The 17,695-nt window shown below is 38.4% G+C and overlaps 1 long non-coding RNA gene across 1 annotated transcript; it reads left to right on the forward strand.

Annotated features, from left to right (window-relative positions):
- Nucleotides 1–115: 115 nt before the first annotated feature.
- LOC144203684 (uncharacterized) lies at nt 116–14,589 on the forward strand. The gene is made up of 4 exons (XR_013327748.1): nt 116–383; nt 7,919–8,031; nt 12,276–12,421; nt 14,182–14,589. It is a non-coding gene; the product is annotated as an uncharacterized LOC144203684 (long non-coding RNA).
- The last annotated feature ends 3,106 nt before the right edge of the window (nt 14,590–17,695 follow it).

Here is a 17,695-nt window from a genome sequence, read left to right on the forward strand (position 1 = left end):
ATGGTCTTAACAAGCATCAGGTGCAAGAAGAAAGAAGCTATTAGAAGCATTTACAAGTGCAGCAGCATTATAACAATTTAGTCTCAAGTTAATATAATTTTACTGAGCAGCTGGTGAAAAGAAATAGAAAGAACGACCGGCTGAAAACGATTTGCAATATCAGGTGTATTCTGGACACTCGACTCTCTTTTTGTCGCTCAGCTGTGTGCAAAACATGAATGAGAAGCCTCACCCAATGGTCATTGATTAGTCTTACATGGGAAGCAGGAATGGAAACCTTTTCATCGCTAAACGCAGCTCTATGAAAAGAATCAAGGGACATTGTCAGCCATTAGCTGTTGCAGCCAAGAAGCAAGATGACCACGACAAGTATGCGCTCAGAGGTATTTCAGCATACTCAAAAGCTTGTATCTGATGAAAACACATTTTCAATGCAATGCCGACAAATATTTTCCATTATGGGTTAAGCTTTCAAATATAGCAAATTGCATGCATAGGCATGCACACATAGATCCTCAGGCAACAATAATCAATTAATATATCCTGGCAGAGGACTAGTTGAACTATGTAAATGATTTGATACAAATGAGGTTTTCCTAATTAAACAGCACAATTTGCTAAAAGGTGGGTGAGTGGGGGGTCGAAGTGGGAACCATATAAAACGTGCTTCACTAACTGATCACCCCAGGTGTTGGTGATGGTCTTAAATGCAACTGTGTGCAAGTTGTGTTTTTGGAACTTGCTTTAACTGGAAAAAAAGACCTGCATTTATGTTTTCTAGGGATTCCTTATTGTTTGTTTGAACTGTTTTTTGTAGTGCTGCACAAAATTGGGTGAGTTCATTTTAACAATTATAATGGTAATGATGTGGAGAGCTCCTGCTGACATTTGTTGGTAGTCAATTTGCTTCCTAAGGTAGATGATTGACAGCAAGGTTACGCCTCCCGCAATGTCCACTTAAATTCAGATGCCGTGGGTAAAAATCAGCTAATCATTCAGGGAGCAAATCTCAGCTCTTTTGATGCGGAGCAGGGGTGGCCAAGTCCGGTCCTCGAGAGCCCGTATCCATGTCTCCCTCCACCCATACACCCAAATCAAATAACTGTGATTGGTATGAAGCCTCTGGACAGCTTGCAGATGAGTTGATCATTTGATTTATATGTGGTAGAGGGGGGAGATAAAGAAAACTGACAGGATAGGGGCCCTCGAGAACCGGACTCGGATACCCCTGATGTAGAGTTTGCATGTTCTTCAGTTGTGTGTGCTTTTTTCCCCACGGGGTACACTAGCATCCACACATTCTAAAAATACGCATACTAGGTTCATTGAAAATTAAATGTTCTTTTGTTGTGAAAAATTGCATTTACACATTTCATAGTATCTGCTATAGCTTATATATATTGCAGAAAGATGAGGTTCCCCCTTTAGCAGGTGAACAGAGAGAGGTTCAAATTCAAAGTGGTTAAAACTGAATTTTCTTGGGAATTAATGGCGGATGTATCATATGCTGAATCATAATACAGATCAGGCTGGACAAGTTTGATTGATTTATATTTGATAAGGGACAGCAACGTACCGGAATATCCAACCAGAACAGCGCAATATTTAATGTGTGAGACAGATAGTGTTTTATAACAGTTTTTTTTCCCCAGTACCTTTTTAAGAGACACTTATATCAACAGTCAGTTTTTTTTTTTTTTAAAGCCACAAAGCAGTCCTGCCACACCACACTAACCATCAGAATGTAGACGTTTGGTCTCTTGGGTGTAATCAATGTTTTGCCTTTGAGCTTTTAGCAGCAGAGTGTTAGCATATCAATCAGCAGGTTATACACAGCGGTATTAGAGCAATATAGAGTCGGTCAAGGCCCCTAGTTTTTGACGTGTGTATGTGGAGTCTACTGTGTTAATACAACTAACGAGAGCTGTCAGAATGTTAATGTAATGGGGGTGTACATGAGTTGCCAGGTGATTTGATAGCCTAGAGGCCAGTACTAGACATTTTAATAATCAAGAAATCCCACCCGTGCATGATTGTGTGCAAGCTCATGTGCATGATTTAAAGAATAGCTTTGGAAATAAATGTAATGACTCTTAGAAACCAAAATTACACCAAGGTTGAACTGTGCAATATGAAAATGAAAGATTTTGTTTCTTTACATGATTTATGCAAGCAAATATATTCAAACTATAAGATATGTTTGATTGCCCATGTGTAGACTGCACATGCAAATAATGTGACAACCGGGGCATTGTTATAGGGATAAACCAAGGAGAACAATAGTAAAATATAACAGTTGCATGACATGGCAACAAATCTTTGTTACTTGCATTTGCATGCCTTTTGGGGGGATCAATGACAGATAAAAATGACCTCCTAATTATTCAGAAACATTTGTCAAACTGCCAAAATGAAAGATTCAATGCAAAAAATGACATCCACGTGTTCGGCCCAAGTAAATCCTGAATGTGTTGTGGTTCAAAGTCTTTTGTGTGCTCAAAGGCCAGTGGTGAGCCTTCATACCGAGCTGACAGCGAGAAGGGAGAGGAGAAATTGAACCCGGGGGGCCACTGTCAAGGGGCCAGGCCCCCAAGCCATCGTGAGTGTCCGGCCAAATTTCTTTTTGACTTTCACCCAAGTACTGAGACATGCGAGGCTTGCGTGTGCACTAATGTGAGCTCTAGGAGAAATGTTTTTACATGAGGACGATATAGTAGAAAAGTCTTGAAAAGTCCTTTGGCGATAGACAGTCTTTGTTGTAAAATTTCATAAAGTTCCTCGGGCAGTTTTTCCTCAAAATTAATTGCATCAGTGTTATTGATGTGCCAAGAATGATGGCAGTGAGAAATGTTTAACAGAGCTCAGACATAGAAGTGCGATTAAATGCGTTATGTTTATTTTGGAATTAGCTGGAAATTAATATGACAGTTTGAAGCAGCTTCAGCAAAATTCAAATCCAGGATTTTTTTGGGCTTCACGCTGCAAGAAACATGATTGATCGTTCAAGGCAAATAATCAGTCTTAAATGAAATTATGCAACTCTTATGCAGTGTCACTTTGAATAAGATTATCTTCCGAATGTAGAGTGTAGTTTAAAATAAGACAGAAGGAGTGTTTGTTGCTGTCCTTGTCATGAACCCCTTGCAAAGGAAGTTCTAAATCTCAATGTGACTCTTTCTGGTTAAGTAAAGGTGACAAAGAAAATTCATTTTTATTCAAAAACAGGATATGCACCCGGTCAATTTCATTTTTTACTTTTAACTTTTTTTTTATTCTACTTCTGGTTCAGGTAACAAAACAGCAGGCTTTTGAATTTATATTTTCATTTCCTATGCTGCTCTCTACTACATAGTGTAGAGAGAATAGCAAGGTTATCTTTCCTATTGTCTGCCTTCGATTATAGGAATTTGAAAGCCTTTGATTCTGGATTTTTAAAATTGGACTTTGGATTTTGATGTTTTTGTGTCACAAATGCAGTCTATTTCGTTTGCAGACTGAAGTTAAAGCCAAACCAAGCCAACACTGTCCTCAGGCATGTTTCTGATAGAGGAATGTAATATGTCTAGGCTGTTGGGTTAATAAAGGAGTTGTCATCGGGTAACTGCTTTGGGGAATTTGGATATAGTGCTGACACTGAGTTGGAGGAAAACAGCAGACTTGGGGATGCGTCCCAAGGGTTTGATACATTTGGCCTGTGGCAGACTTATCAAATACGGGCGGAGCAAATGTTGAATTATGAAAAATGGCGAGTTGAAGTGTTCACTTTTATTGAAGCTAAATAGTTCCATCCAGATGTATCCAGCTGTGAGTAATAGGGAAAATGAAAACACACTACTCTACAAGTCTTTTTGTCATTACATGTTCCCCCACGGAGAATATGAATGCTCCATCTAAGACTTAATTAACAGCAAAACTGCAGTGTTTTGTGCTCATTGATTTTTGTACTGAAAAAAAAGAAGTGTCATTTGCCTTATTTTATATTGTCACCTTGGCAAGGACAGTAAATAACTGAGGGAATAAAATAGCTCAAATGTAAAAAATGGTGATGTTTGATATAACACCTAAAAATATTTCTCAGGCTCTTTGATTAGTTATCATAGAGAGATGGCAGAGTGCATCAAGACTATCAACATTTTTCTTGGAGTTCTCATACTCATGACAGCCTTGTCATCAGTAAATCATTAGAATCACTCTGAAATGTACTGCTGTGCTCTTCTCATTAGGTGTAAAAGACGGTTATGGTTGATATTGTAATATAAGTGGATTATAATATATTGTAAAGCAGTCGGTATTTTAATGGACAATTAGATTGACCATTTTTTCTCAGGCATCAACACCCTTGTCACTGCTTCGTGTCAGTCTGAGGACATTATAGAAAACATGTTAAAAAGATTTTAATTAAATAGAATGTTTTGTGATTATTTGCGGCTTTGATACTGCATGTTCCATTTAATTGAATTTGACATTATATGAAAATAGGCTGTAGTCCAGCAATGAGATAATGAGAAAAGAATGTGTAGTCAGTCCATAAATGTATTCCTGCGGGCCGTTTTGTCCTGACTTTTGTTTTGTATTTAGTTCTCTGCCTTTTTTCGGTCCTCGCCAGTTTCTCTTCTTTGCCATAGTTTGTCATATGATCATTTCATATTCCCTTTACACACCATTTTTTTTCAGTTCCCCCAGAGTTACCTCGTTTTATTTGGATTTAATTTTCCCCTTGCGCACTGTTTGCTTTTGCATTTAGTGAAAATATTGAATATATCAAATTTTCATTTGGTCTACTGCCCGGCCTCTTTGCTTCCAGCAATTTATTGGTCCTGCCTCACTCCCTATTCATGCACAAACACATCTTTCCCCATCTATAATTGCACTTAGTTTGCCTCACCTTCATCCCTGAAAAAAATAACTAATAGTAAAAAAGTTACAATTCCGGTAAAATTTCCCAAAATAATAATTAATATTCTATACTGTGTTTTCAACAATGATGATCCCACTCCATTTGACATCGGGCAAAATATGGGACACACCTGGAATGATTGCCACTCAATCAGTGGACTATTATTAATTATAATTAATCATAAATATTATAATCATACTTAATTATCATTCAAATATAATTACTGTATTGTGAATTTAGAAAAAGTAAAGTTCGAAACAGCCAAGCAAAAAATAACTGTGGAATGGAATGAGGAGAACCACATGTAAGATTTGCGATTCAATTATTTATAAAATAGCCTCTAAAAATCAAATAGACTTAAAAAAATATTACTTTCCTGTATGATAAATAGACATTGGGATATAAAGAAAATTGGCATGTTCAGCTAATGTTGAACATGAGGGCCAATTGACTGGGCAAAGATAGCGTCTTGGCTGGTAAACAAAATTAAAATTGATGGAGGAATAAAATTGTCTTTCTGGACGCTGCATACGATGCTTTTTGATGCATTACCAAATGAAATATTTGCCAGTGTGCTTATATAATGTTGAGAAAAGTACAATAGGTCTTCCTGCCATTATGGAGAAAGAAATAAAGAACTCAGGATTTGGCTCTTGATATGTATTTTGTGATAGATACGATGTTGTTGAGAAAAGTATCATAGTTTTTCTCCCTTTAGGGCGAAAGAAACAAATGTGAAAGTCTAAGAAAAACATTAAGGCTGTGTTGTTGTTGTTGTTGTTGTTGTGCTGGACAAACTTTTGAATCATTTATTATTCATTCACTCTACCAGAAACATTGATTCAGGATCAATCATCCATTTATTAATTCATTCATTTTCCGAGCCACTTTTCTTCACGGACCATTTATTAAGGTCAGACATAATTTGATAAGAGCATTTGCACAGAAAATAAATTGTACGTATTTGATCTTCCAATATATCTTAACGGTTATACAATAAACCTTTATATACAGTACCTTAACAAGTAGCTGCTGTCCTCCCTTCACTATAGAGTAAGAGATGAGTATAAATGCATATTTAATCAGTATCGTCTTCTTAGTTGAAGTTTCAAATGGGAAGGCACACATTATTACACTTTAATGGACAAGCAGGTGATTGACAAATTTCCTCTATGGATTTCTGACGACAGATGGGTAGCCTCGGTTGCATTATGCCAGAGCATTGGCCCTTGTCTATGTAGGGGACCCTTTCTGAAACTTGATTAAAAGCTTCCAGAAAGAAAAAAAAGATGCATGAATGGATCTGCTCTTCTACACAGAGTTTGGAGGGGCTTTTTCATTTGGTCCGGATTGAATTTTATGAACTTAAGCTATTTAAAAATAAACCGCCAAGGATTTATGACGTCTTCCCTGCAATATCTAATGGAATGAAAAGAAATCAGCAAACAGGGAAGGCCATATGTCAAATATTCAATTTTTAAATAAAGTTAAAATACAAATAATGTACTTGGAGTTTAGAAATGCACAGGCTCCTGGTCGAAACACATCTGTCTCTGTATTTTGACATGTTTTCAAGCTGTTTTGGATGAAAATGTATAATTCGTTAAACATAATTTTTGTAATGCTTATCTTGGGAGAAGACCACACATATTGAATGATTTTGGGGGGAAATCTTTTTTCAGTTTGTCAGTCTGTAGATTAAGAGAATAGTTTTCCATTTCCAAGCAACTGTACCATTTTACTTTGCACTCCATCATTTCTCTAAATTTGTAAATACCCAATGGTTAATTAAAATCATTATGAACCAGTCTTATGAAGACTATTTGATTGAAGCATGCATTATATTTGCATAATTACAGAACTGCAGAGTAGAGCTTATTGCCTCGATCCAATCGAACCCACTTAGACTGCAAGCATTGTTTATTTGGAGGGCGCTTCTATGAAATCACACAAATGTATTGTGTATGATGTTCTCAATTATTCACAATAACAATCTGCCTTTCGAGAGACACAAAAGCTTATTTCAGGCTAACGTTCACCAGAAATGAATTGCACTTGCTTTTATCATACAAAACTGGGAAATAATGACCGAAACAAAGGGAATGGCGGAGGGTGAGAAAAACATTTTGCAAGAAGAAGAGTTTTTATTATGGCTTGTCGCAGTTTCCCTGCGTGATCATAGCTTTTCTAGGTCTAACTTTTATTCTTTTTAAAAATGGGTCCACAATGTTTTGCTTCTTGCTATTATCAACAGCACCAGGAACTCAAATAATAAGCAGTGTAAAACCATTTAGAGTTTGGAGGCATTCAAAAATATATTTATATTCATCATTAGTCCTGTGCATTCTCGTAAAGTTGCTGTTGCCTATCCCATTTTTTTTTCAATGTTGGAATTTGATTCTTCCCAGGTGGAAAAGATCTTTTCATCTTCAAATCAATCATTGTTTATATTTGTAATAATGACAATAATCTCTAAACCAAACAATGGAAAGAAAGAAAAACAGCTCAGGGCAACAGTTGTAACAACTCGATGACTATTGGCTCTCGGTGGAAATTACCAAGGTTTATCTACGGTCTTCTCATCAAAATGACCTCTTAATCACATGGATCAGCAGCAGAGGATATCACCCACGTTTATCCTTCATTTGAGACAGGATATAAAAAGTAGAAAGATAGAACTCTTTCTCCCCATTACAGCTTTTAGATAAAAAATACATCCCAGGTTTTGGTCTGAGATAAAGCGATTTAGCAGTTCTTTTAATTCCTACAAAAATATAATATCCTTTTTTTCCCCCCATCAGAGCTGATTGATAATATTCTTATTTTGTATCTCTGTTGTGTCTCCATCCTTGTCTATTCTACGTTGTAATGGCTGCTCCTGTTTGTTTTCCTTTGCAGAGCAAATTGCATCTTCAGCCATCATTGATAGACTCAATTATTTTGAAAAAAACAATTTCTTGCATCCGATATACCGATTGAACACAAACAGCCCATGCTTCTCTTCCCTTCTGTCTTTTTCAGTTGCTGCTCATCTGCGCTCTCTTGCTTTCTCGCTAATGCTGTTGAATAATGGAGAAACTGCATGCAGTAGTCATGCTGCCACCCAGCCGGCCAAATGCAGGGGAACTGCAATGGTATGCCTATTTGTATTTTTGTCCGAATCATACGCACCAGCATTTTCAAAATTAGCCCTTGAGGGCAAAATCTTTTGTCACACATGCACATTAACTACAATCACTTAAATCTCCAGCAGTCAACTTCATTGTTCATGTGTTCAACACTTCTATAATTTAGGTAGAAACATTTGGATGCAACAAATTCTCTGCAAACCTTATTGATAGTTTTTTTTCTATTAACACATTCAGCTAATGTATTCGTAGAGCATTTGTTGAGGTCGGTTACATTTTTTTAAATACCTATGAAGCTAAGACCTTTATTTTGTATACCATAGCTGGAATAATCTCATTAAACAGAAAATATAATCACAAAAACTATTTTTTCTAGATGTGTCACTTGAGCAACCATCTTTCACTTGAAAGTCTTTTAGATAAGGCACTATCTTTCACTTGAAAAAAAACCCAATAGGCGATATACAAACAGCACCCCCCCCCCCCCAGTCAAAATGGACTGTATATCGATCATCATCAATGGCAGCCAAAGAGTTAATAGATAGGCCACAGCGACATAATTATGATTGCCAAAACTCAAAGCTCACTATTCAGAACCAAACAGAAGATGTTATAGAAAATCGAACAAAGCAGCAGACAAAGACGATGAAATCTGTGATACTGCGGGGCACTTGTGCAATTATTTTGCATGCTGTACCCTGTCATCTATTTGGCAAGGCTAGGGAGCCCCCTGCTGTGAAAAGCAGCTGGGAGGTGTACTTGGGAGAGCCAATCCCTATCTTTAAATTGACTGGCTGGCAGAGAATGCCTGCTGCAATAACCAGTGTGGCCCTCTTCAAACGGTCCGCCCATTTATTTGGCCCAATTGCCTGGATGTTGATCATCTGCAGACAAGCCATTCAACTCAGCTGGCTGAAATGTAGCATGTAGGGTGTCCAGCAGCTGAGCCAGTCAAGGGGATCGCAGTTTCGCAGTAGAAGAGGCCATGAAAAAAGGGAAAATCCAAAATGGTATTGATCCAGCAAATACTCATGTAAATAGATGCAAGAAGAAATCTCCCTCTGTCTCCTCTTTTCTTGCCATATCCATCCAGTTCCTGTCACAGCTGGGGTGGGGATTTTCCTTTCCTTTGGCCCAATTAGCTGAGGCTTAGAGCAGACTTGCTGCAAACTTGGTACAGTCTAGTTAAGCATGGCTTGGCTGTTGCTTGAACTGCTATGCAATTGTAATTAAGGGTGTCCTCTGACACTGTGGAAATTGCTCATCCCCTAAAAGTCTCACATAGTAGCACACGCATTCTCTGTCTCTTTTTTGATATCCTCACGCCATAGACACAAATAAACATCCAGGCTTTACTCGCGCCCCGCAGCACACGGTTGGGCTCAGCGAACTGGCAAAGCTTCAGATAGACATGAAAACTCCCAGAAGGCAAAGAGGAACAATACCATTTCATCCTTCTCTTTAATAGCCCTATTCTTTCTGCACTCTGACTCGCAACCTTCCTCCTTTTTTTGTTACTGTCTTTCCGGTGCTGTTCTTTTTCACTATATAATCTCACTCACTTTGTTCCATGAATCCATTAAGGCAGAGAGTCAAGGATCAACGATTGCACTGCATGAAAAAAAAAGGCAAAAATTTACAAAATGTCTCAACAAAACGCCATCGCTGACAGTTATTTATCTCATTTGGTGCAATATTAATTGTATTCTCAACTCGTATAATAGACATTTTAGTATTCAACTCTATGGGTTTATTCAACCATTCTTTATTATTGGGGCTAAACGGTGGTACCCGGAGTAAAGATAGGATACAAATATGACTCTACCATGTGCTTCGGATAACTGGCTACAAATGATTTGGAGCCTGCTGAATTCCAGTCGAGTCCATCAATGAAGCTCCAGATGAAAAGCAATGCTTGAAAGAAAATGAGAAAGAAAATGCCGCAATGATAAATCGCAAAGGTTTCGTCCAAGGAGGGCAGAAGATTTGTTAGACTCGATGTAATGCATAATGAAAATACAAGCCTGTATGGAGGCTTTGTGGCCGCGCATTGGTCATCCATTTTTAAATCAATCCTGTCAATGCATCATAGGTTATTTTGACAGGGAGCAAGAGTCACTTCAGGAAACAGCGGTTAAATGATATATTTAACTTGCTTGTAATTGTCCCTTGAATTGAAATGGAGAAACAATATTAAATGCTTCAGGCAGGTGATTATAATTCTCTGCTGCCTGGGCTTGCTATACATCATTTCTGATCAGGCCTGGGTCAGCATAAACCACAGCTTTAGAGGAAAAAAAACACTGTACATTGCTGCCAGTATGATATACTGTATACTAGAATGGATTTATGTGTATACTCGGACTTGTTTTCACAAAGCCTGCTGTGCAACTTGCTACAGAGAAAGTTGCCTTGAGACGAAAAAAAAAAGATATTTCTCAAAAACAAATTTTATTGTTGTAACTGGATATTATGCCAACACTGCATGACTGTGAGAATTACCTATTTGGCATGAAGATGACTGTGTGAAAAAATATGCTTAAATACAGGAGTAGACAATCACAAAGCACCAGTTTTGCAGAATTTGTACTTTTTTTTGGGTATGGTTTATCCAAATAGAGTCATACTTATGAAACTAATTGGTTGTAGAACTTTTTTCATAACTCGAAAATTCCGTAAGTAGAGTAGTACTTTATATGTTAATTCTTTTATTTGTTCCATGGTCTTCACACAACTACCAACTAAACCCTTTTAAAATTGGTTAAAGTGTCCTAATTTTGAATGAAAGATGTGAGGAACACACAAAAATCAGGTGGGAGAGTGACAATGCCAAGGGTATTTGTTTGATTGTAATTATAGTCGTTCTCAAGAGTCATGGGGTGGATGGAAGAGGGGTGCGGGCTTTGACTAAGGATGGAACAGAATGAGGGGTGATGGGAAAGGCGGAGTTAAAGTGCGTGTCCATATGCTGCTGGGATGGTGGGAATTTTTAAATGGAATTTTCACCTTGGCCATGTCTCCCTGATGCCCCAGGAAGCTGTCCAAGGTTGAGAGGCACGACTAAAACCAATAGGGAGGGATCACATTACTCTGTCTCATCCTAAATTACAAGCACATCTGATTATTGGCAAAAAAAATGACTAGCCCATTAACTGCTCAATGATACGTGTTGCTCAGCAGCATTAATGCCACAGATGGGAACTAATGACATTTAGATATGTCAAGAGTTGGGGAAGTAGTTGGACCTGATGAAACGCACTTGACATTTCCTTCAATGAGCGAGGTGACAAAGTGCTTTATGCACGAGTCAGTATACCAATTTCACTGACATTAGATGAAGATAAAAGCCTGTTTAACCATATACACCCTCATGCAAGAGGTATCACCCTGTCGATATAATAGCTTTCTGCGCAGGAGGCCTTAAACTGTTTTCAGTTAAAATAGAAATGTCATCAAAAACAATTTGTACATTTACTATGAAATCAAATAAGACAGAATCAGACCTCTAGGTTGTTGTTTTTTCTTATCACAGTAATAGTTCTGTTCATCCACACTTTCATGTTTTAAGTCACAACATTAAGACAAAATGGTGTTGGGGAAAGTGGTACATTATACAGCCTTACTAGGTAGCATCACGGCCACTGTGGAGGTGGGAATGAGACGATGTGTCTGAGAAAAATGCACAAATACTCTTGGAACTTGCTAACATGGACGATGAAATATGCAGAATAGGAAATATGCTCGACAAAATAGCATCCATTTTTCAAGTTGCCACATGTAAATTTTAGTTGATTGACAATTGGCACAGTGGCTATGCCTTGGGCTACTGAAATATTCTGACATTGTGGATGTCAATCCAGCCAAAAAATTGTGGGAACATATGTCCTCCAGTAGGCCAATCATAAAGAATCTCTGAAGTGTAAAAATAACTACACTTTGCTGAAAAAAAAGAAAAAGTACCAGTAATAAATACATTCTACTGCTTCAACCCTTTTCAATTAGTTATTCATATCTAATGCCCAGTAAAGACTTGCATGGCAGCCGTAACCCAGCTGGTTGCATACTGTACAAACACAGTCATCCTGTAGGCAATACTGGGACCAACAGAAGGGACACCACAAGACAGGTGGTGGCTACATGTGATTAATTGTTCCTGTAAGGAGGCTCCAACCAGACTAGCCACCAATCATCCCTCCATCTCCCGCTCTGGTCTTCATCCATCATTTGCCTTGCTTTTCCTATCTGATTAGGTGTGAAGAATAATTATCGGGCACTGAAGAACGCCGTGTGGACTGGAGACTCATGGAGGCCTGCTTGCTTGCCTCAGCACAGAATGTCTCTGAGAACACAGCTGCGATTGGCCCACGCTGCATCCTTAATGAGAAGGCGCCACACGGTATTTATGTGGTCAATCTACACAACACCTTCTTTTTCTGTTATTTACCACTGTATCAAAAAATGACGTTCAGAAAGCAAAGTATACTCATGAAAAGGAAACACACATTGACAAAGACAACTACTGTTGTTTTTCCTCAAAAACTAAAGTGTTTAATTTCTAAAGTCGTAAAAGATAAAATAGCATTGAATCATATTGCCACTGTTGTGGTTTTGTCAGAGTGAGGCCTAAGAACTCTACCTGCACATGCACTATAAATTTCAAAAGCCAGATATGAAATAACATGTTGATACTTGCATTCATCTCACACTGCTATGAGAAAGTCATCTTCGACTCACATGGAGTTGTGGAAGGATGCCATGGCCATGAAGTCATGCAGTGAGAATGCAAGGGGAGGGAGAAAAAATACATCCTTTGCTATTTCCTAGCAGGTAAAGATCTATTTATCACACGCCCATGTAAAATGCAACTATCAAATAAAGAAGAACACTGACCTTTAAAAAAAATAGTTCAATTGAATTTAAGAAATGAAATACATAATCATTTTGTTGATAAAAAAATCAGTGTATATATAGTGTATGTGTGTAGATCAATGATGAGAGAAAATGGGCCAAAATGCGGTCTTCAACGATGTAGAGAAAATAAGCTTTTTGTGCTTCCGTGGAGAAAAGAGGGCGACCTGCACAATAATAATCTTCACACCAGTTGTGACAAGCACCTCTGCCTCCTCTCATGTTATTTCCTTAGGGTGGTCCCTAGTTAAACCATGACGTTGTGACACTAAAGGGAGGGGGAGCACACGTTGCAACCTTTCTGAACATTCTGGAAAACATCTTTTGTCTGTGAGTGGGTGTTAGTGTGAAAGCGAGTCAGCATGTATTTGATCTTTATCAAGCACTAATGCAACTGTTATTCACAGAAGGTTTAGGTTGCCACGTGAACAAGGGGCACCTCCTAATTCAAGAGGCAAGTTGCCTCTCCTTTGCATTCTATTTGACAAATATCTTATGACAAGTTGAAAATCCCATTCATTCATTTCAACAACCAGGTAACTTTGAGCAAAAGGTGGACAACAACCTAGACTTGTCAGCAGTCTGTCGTAGAGCACATAAAGGCAGTCAATAATTCTCACATGCACTCACACGGCCACCACGCTGCACGTACCGAAGTCAGGCGAGTGTAGCAATACACCATCAGGTGCCTCAGATAAGCACATTCTATAAAAGCCAATTAATGATAAGTTTATGTACAATTATGCCAACACAAAGGCATTAACCTATAAAAATATATAAATAAACCGCAATGAACATCATATAGAGTAAAAAGTTAGTGGCTTCAAAATGAAAATTGTGATAAATATATCATCATTTTGGATGTCAGTATGAGATGCTGCCCTAGATAGATGAAGTGTAATTTGATCATTAGGTTTTGCGTGTTTGTGTATGTGGTGTGCCAGTAAACTCCCTGATCTCAGCATGCCGACTCTTAAAATTGGTCCTAAAATATGATCCGTGAATGTTATATTTTTTCAATTTTTTTTTTATCAGCAGTGTCAAATCTTGGTTGCCATCCTCCTCTTTAGCTACATGGGAATGAAGCATTTTATGTTTAACAACTTTCGATTGGAAGTGTTGTGGCCTGTTAGAAACAAATCACTGTAAAATGTGACTTTGACAGTATTTTCAACCAAGAAATTGAGATGATATTTTTGCAATGAAAATGGCTGTGTTTAGTTTTAATGCTTGAGTCTGCCTGTTTAGGTTTTCATTCCTTTGGTGAGGTATGGAGGTCACTAGTCAGCGTGTCCGACAGGCCCATGAATAAGAGAGGACTGTTATCTGTCTCGACTCACCTGGGGACATTGCGAGATGAAACAAATGGGAATGCCTGTATACATCAATAAAGGATGGACACTGCAAAGTCTTTGGAGAGGAGGCAGAGGTGAAACTACTTCTTTTTTCCACTATTTAAACACACTAATAGGCTGACATGGTAAGATCACAACGTTGGGAGCTAGGATTTAATGCCGACTGGATGTGACACAATGCAAGGGAACAGGATGGAAAAACATGGCATACATGGCTTGCAGTAGATGCGTCCAAGTAACCTTTGCATTGCTTAAGCAAACTTCAAGACAATGTGGGGGAAAATGGTGGTGTTACTATACTCTAATCGACCAAGAAATTGAGCAATCTGGATGCCTGGCATTTAGAGCCACCATTTCACGGATACAAACTCAATTTGTTCTATCGTTAGTCAAATCCATACTACATGTCATACACACGGCAAATGCCATATCTGTGTGAACCATGTTGTGCTGATGTGTAATTCCGTTGTTTCATGTTGGTGAAAACAGATGCTGTATGTACATGCAGATATTTGATTTCTCCTCCCATCTTTTGGTTATCTCTGCTCAAATAGTTGTGCAATTTAATTTCCTCACAAATGTCTCCTAATCTTTCATTGATAGGAGCTTGCTTTAAATAGATATATGAAGGTGCAGTTGTCCTGAGAAGGAGAAAAAAATATACATTTGTGGAGCCAGACTGATATGTCAGTTCCATGCACACATGATGGCGGTTGCAGTGCAGCCACATTAATTAGGCACCATCACCGGCATACAACTGAGCAGCGCTTTCAAGCATGGCTGTCTGTGTGTGCATGCATTTGCACATGAATAAGGAATATAAATCAGATGTGCTGACTGTCCACCCTCCAAGAGTGTTTCTGAGTGTACTATGCAAGCACCACCTGGTGGGGGAAAGGGAGGAGTGGGGGCACAGAGTGTAAAGCCATGACTTTGGTTAACAGTAAACACACCGCTGAGGGCTCATTAAAGGAGCTCTCCGTTCTCCTCGCTGCACTGCTCCAGTGACAGGGTTTCAGCCTGGGCTCCAGCCCGATCTGCTATCCAGCAACAAACTAATTAGTGGTCAGTGCTCATTACAGTCATGCCAGTGAGCGTAACCCTCTCTAGTGCATCTGTCAGAAACACACCATTTGTTTGCAAGTTCCAAACATGTTGTGATGGAAAAGGTTAAATGAACAGATTTGATTATCACCCAGTATTTGTCTCTATTTATTACCAGCTCATTAAAATGACTTTCAAACGTTCATAGGAGAGCAGTCTTGGTTCTGTTTCAGTCCTGGTCTTAACTTCTCAAAGTTATGATCTTGTTTTGATCTGAATTACTATTAACAATCACAACACTGATTGATATATTTCAATTACTTGTGTTGCCCTGGTTACTAATCACTGGAGTTCAATAAGGAGTCTTATCATTGAAAAGACACTGATTGTGTCAAAGGTGTCACTCAACAGTGATTTGAGAAGGTCACCCATCACTGCTGAACTATCGTTGTTAGAGGCATGCCATGTTGACCATTTTTGTGAAGTTTAACCCACTTTTAGCTGTGTCTAACATACATTCTCAAATAAACTCCTGAAAGGACTCTCCTTGGGTGCCAATCCTCAAAAATCTTTTATTTCCCGATCCTTTTGGGAACAGAGCAATTCACACACCGCTAGATAGCTTAAGTAGAAATGTTGCTGCAGCACATGGCTGTTTTTCCTGAACACAAACTGTCGGATATTCAGATGAAGCATATACTAGTTTTTCTGTCACCACTCTTCCTTCTCCTCACATAAATATGGAAATCACAAAAAGCCCACAAAAAAGTTGAAAACATGCAGTTTGGGTTTGAAATGCAGTTTTTGACACTAGTTCTTTGTACTTTTCTTCCATTTCTTGTATTTCCACCTCAAGAAATAGTGGAAGAAAACTCTAAATAATGAATAAAGGTCAAGCTCTTCCGTAACATTATCATCATGCGGTTACAGCCATCACAAGCCTGTGTGTGTAAAAACAAAAGGAAGCATGCATCCTTAATCAAAAAACCTATTCATCACTGAGGCAATATCATCTATAATGATGCGTATGGATAAGAAGATAATAAGCTAAATGAGAAGGAGCATAAAAGTAATACAGTAGCCACCATGGTCCATGCACTATTGCACTGCTGATAAATGGCATCGCTTCCTGCCGCTTCTTCTTCTCTCCATTTCACATTTGCACACTGCAGTCTTCAAGCTAATGTTCTGGAATGTAACAAGGTCAAGATAATTTTTATTCATGGTTGCAAATGCAATTTATGAAGAAAGATTATTTCAACGAATCACAGGGTAGGGTACACTCCAGTGCATTAGACAAATACACACACACACTTAAAGAGGGATGAAAAAAATGATACTTGCACCTCAAATTGCACCTGTTGGACTAGCCAGATGGTTCTGCCCTAGAGAGTTGATGAAAACAGAAGAATAGCCAATTATGACATGATGGAGAATGCGTGTTGGGAGCTGGGCCAATCTTTCTAATTCTATAGTTAGATTCGTATAACGAAATTAAATGCGGAAAAATCAAACCTCATATAGGAATGGGAAAGAGAGCATCAGCAGCACATTTTGAAATAAAATAATAGTGCATATAGACGTCCCATCCATTCATGGTGGGTGATACATTCCCCAGTATCTCATCACACCTGAACATCATGATATATAGAACAGTCACCAATATAGAACATGGAATGAAGATATCCCTATATGCTGACTTTCACATAAAGGCACGCCAAACAATCACTTAAATAACTGAAAGAGAACCGATTTTAGAAGCCTTAATTAATGTATCGCAACCACCTCTCTTGTCTTTGCACACTGAAGTTCATTCACACAACATCACATCTCTTGTTTTGACATCAGAGAAACACTATCTTAAGATATGCCCTTCCCTTCATCACGACCTTATACTGTCAGTGTTATCTGGTGGTATTCTCAAACATCTTTATCAATGTTCTCTCTCTCTCTCTTTCTTTTTCACGAGTTCATCAACTTGCACCTGGCTGCTGCCTAATAGAGAAGGTTAAAGTATTTTAAACTGTGTTATCCTCAAATGTGTTTTATATTTGCATTGCAGCATGTGCTGCTCTTCAGCTTAGTTTAGCCTTACAATAGAATTGTTACATTGGTGTCAATAAAAAAATAAATAAAACAAGTTGCTTTCTTGTCACATAACCTGGCAACGGCAACCATAGCAACCTGTCACACAGCCAGGCCCTTTGCATACAAATGAGTTCAACAGAAGTATGTATGCATCTATCTACAAGTATATGTGTGAGTGTGTCTATGAAGAGCTGGTGCCAGTTCACTGGTGGGTGGCAGCATAAATTGGTGTGTAAAGCGTGCATGTCTATATGTGAACTAGCATGTGTGAGCCC

This window comes from Stigmatopora nigra, chromosome 10 (genome assembly GCF_051989575.1).
Source record: "Stigmatopora nigra isolate UIUO_SnigA chromosome 10, RoL_Snig_1.1, whole genome shotgun sequence".
NCBI lineage: Eukaryota > Metazoa > Chordata > Actinopteri > Syngnathiformes > Syngnathidae > Stigmatopora > Stigmatopora nigra.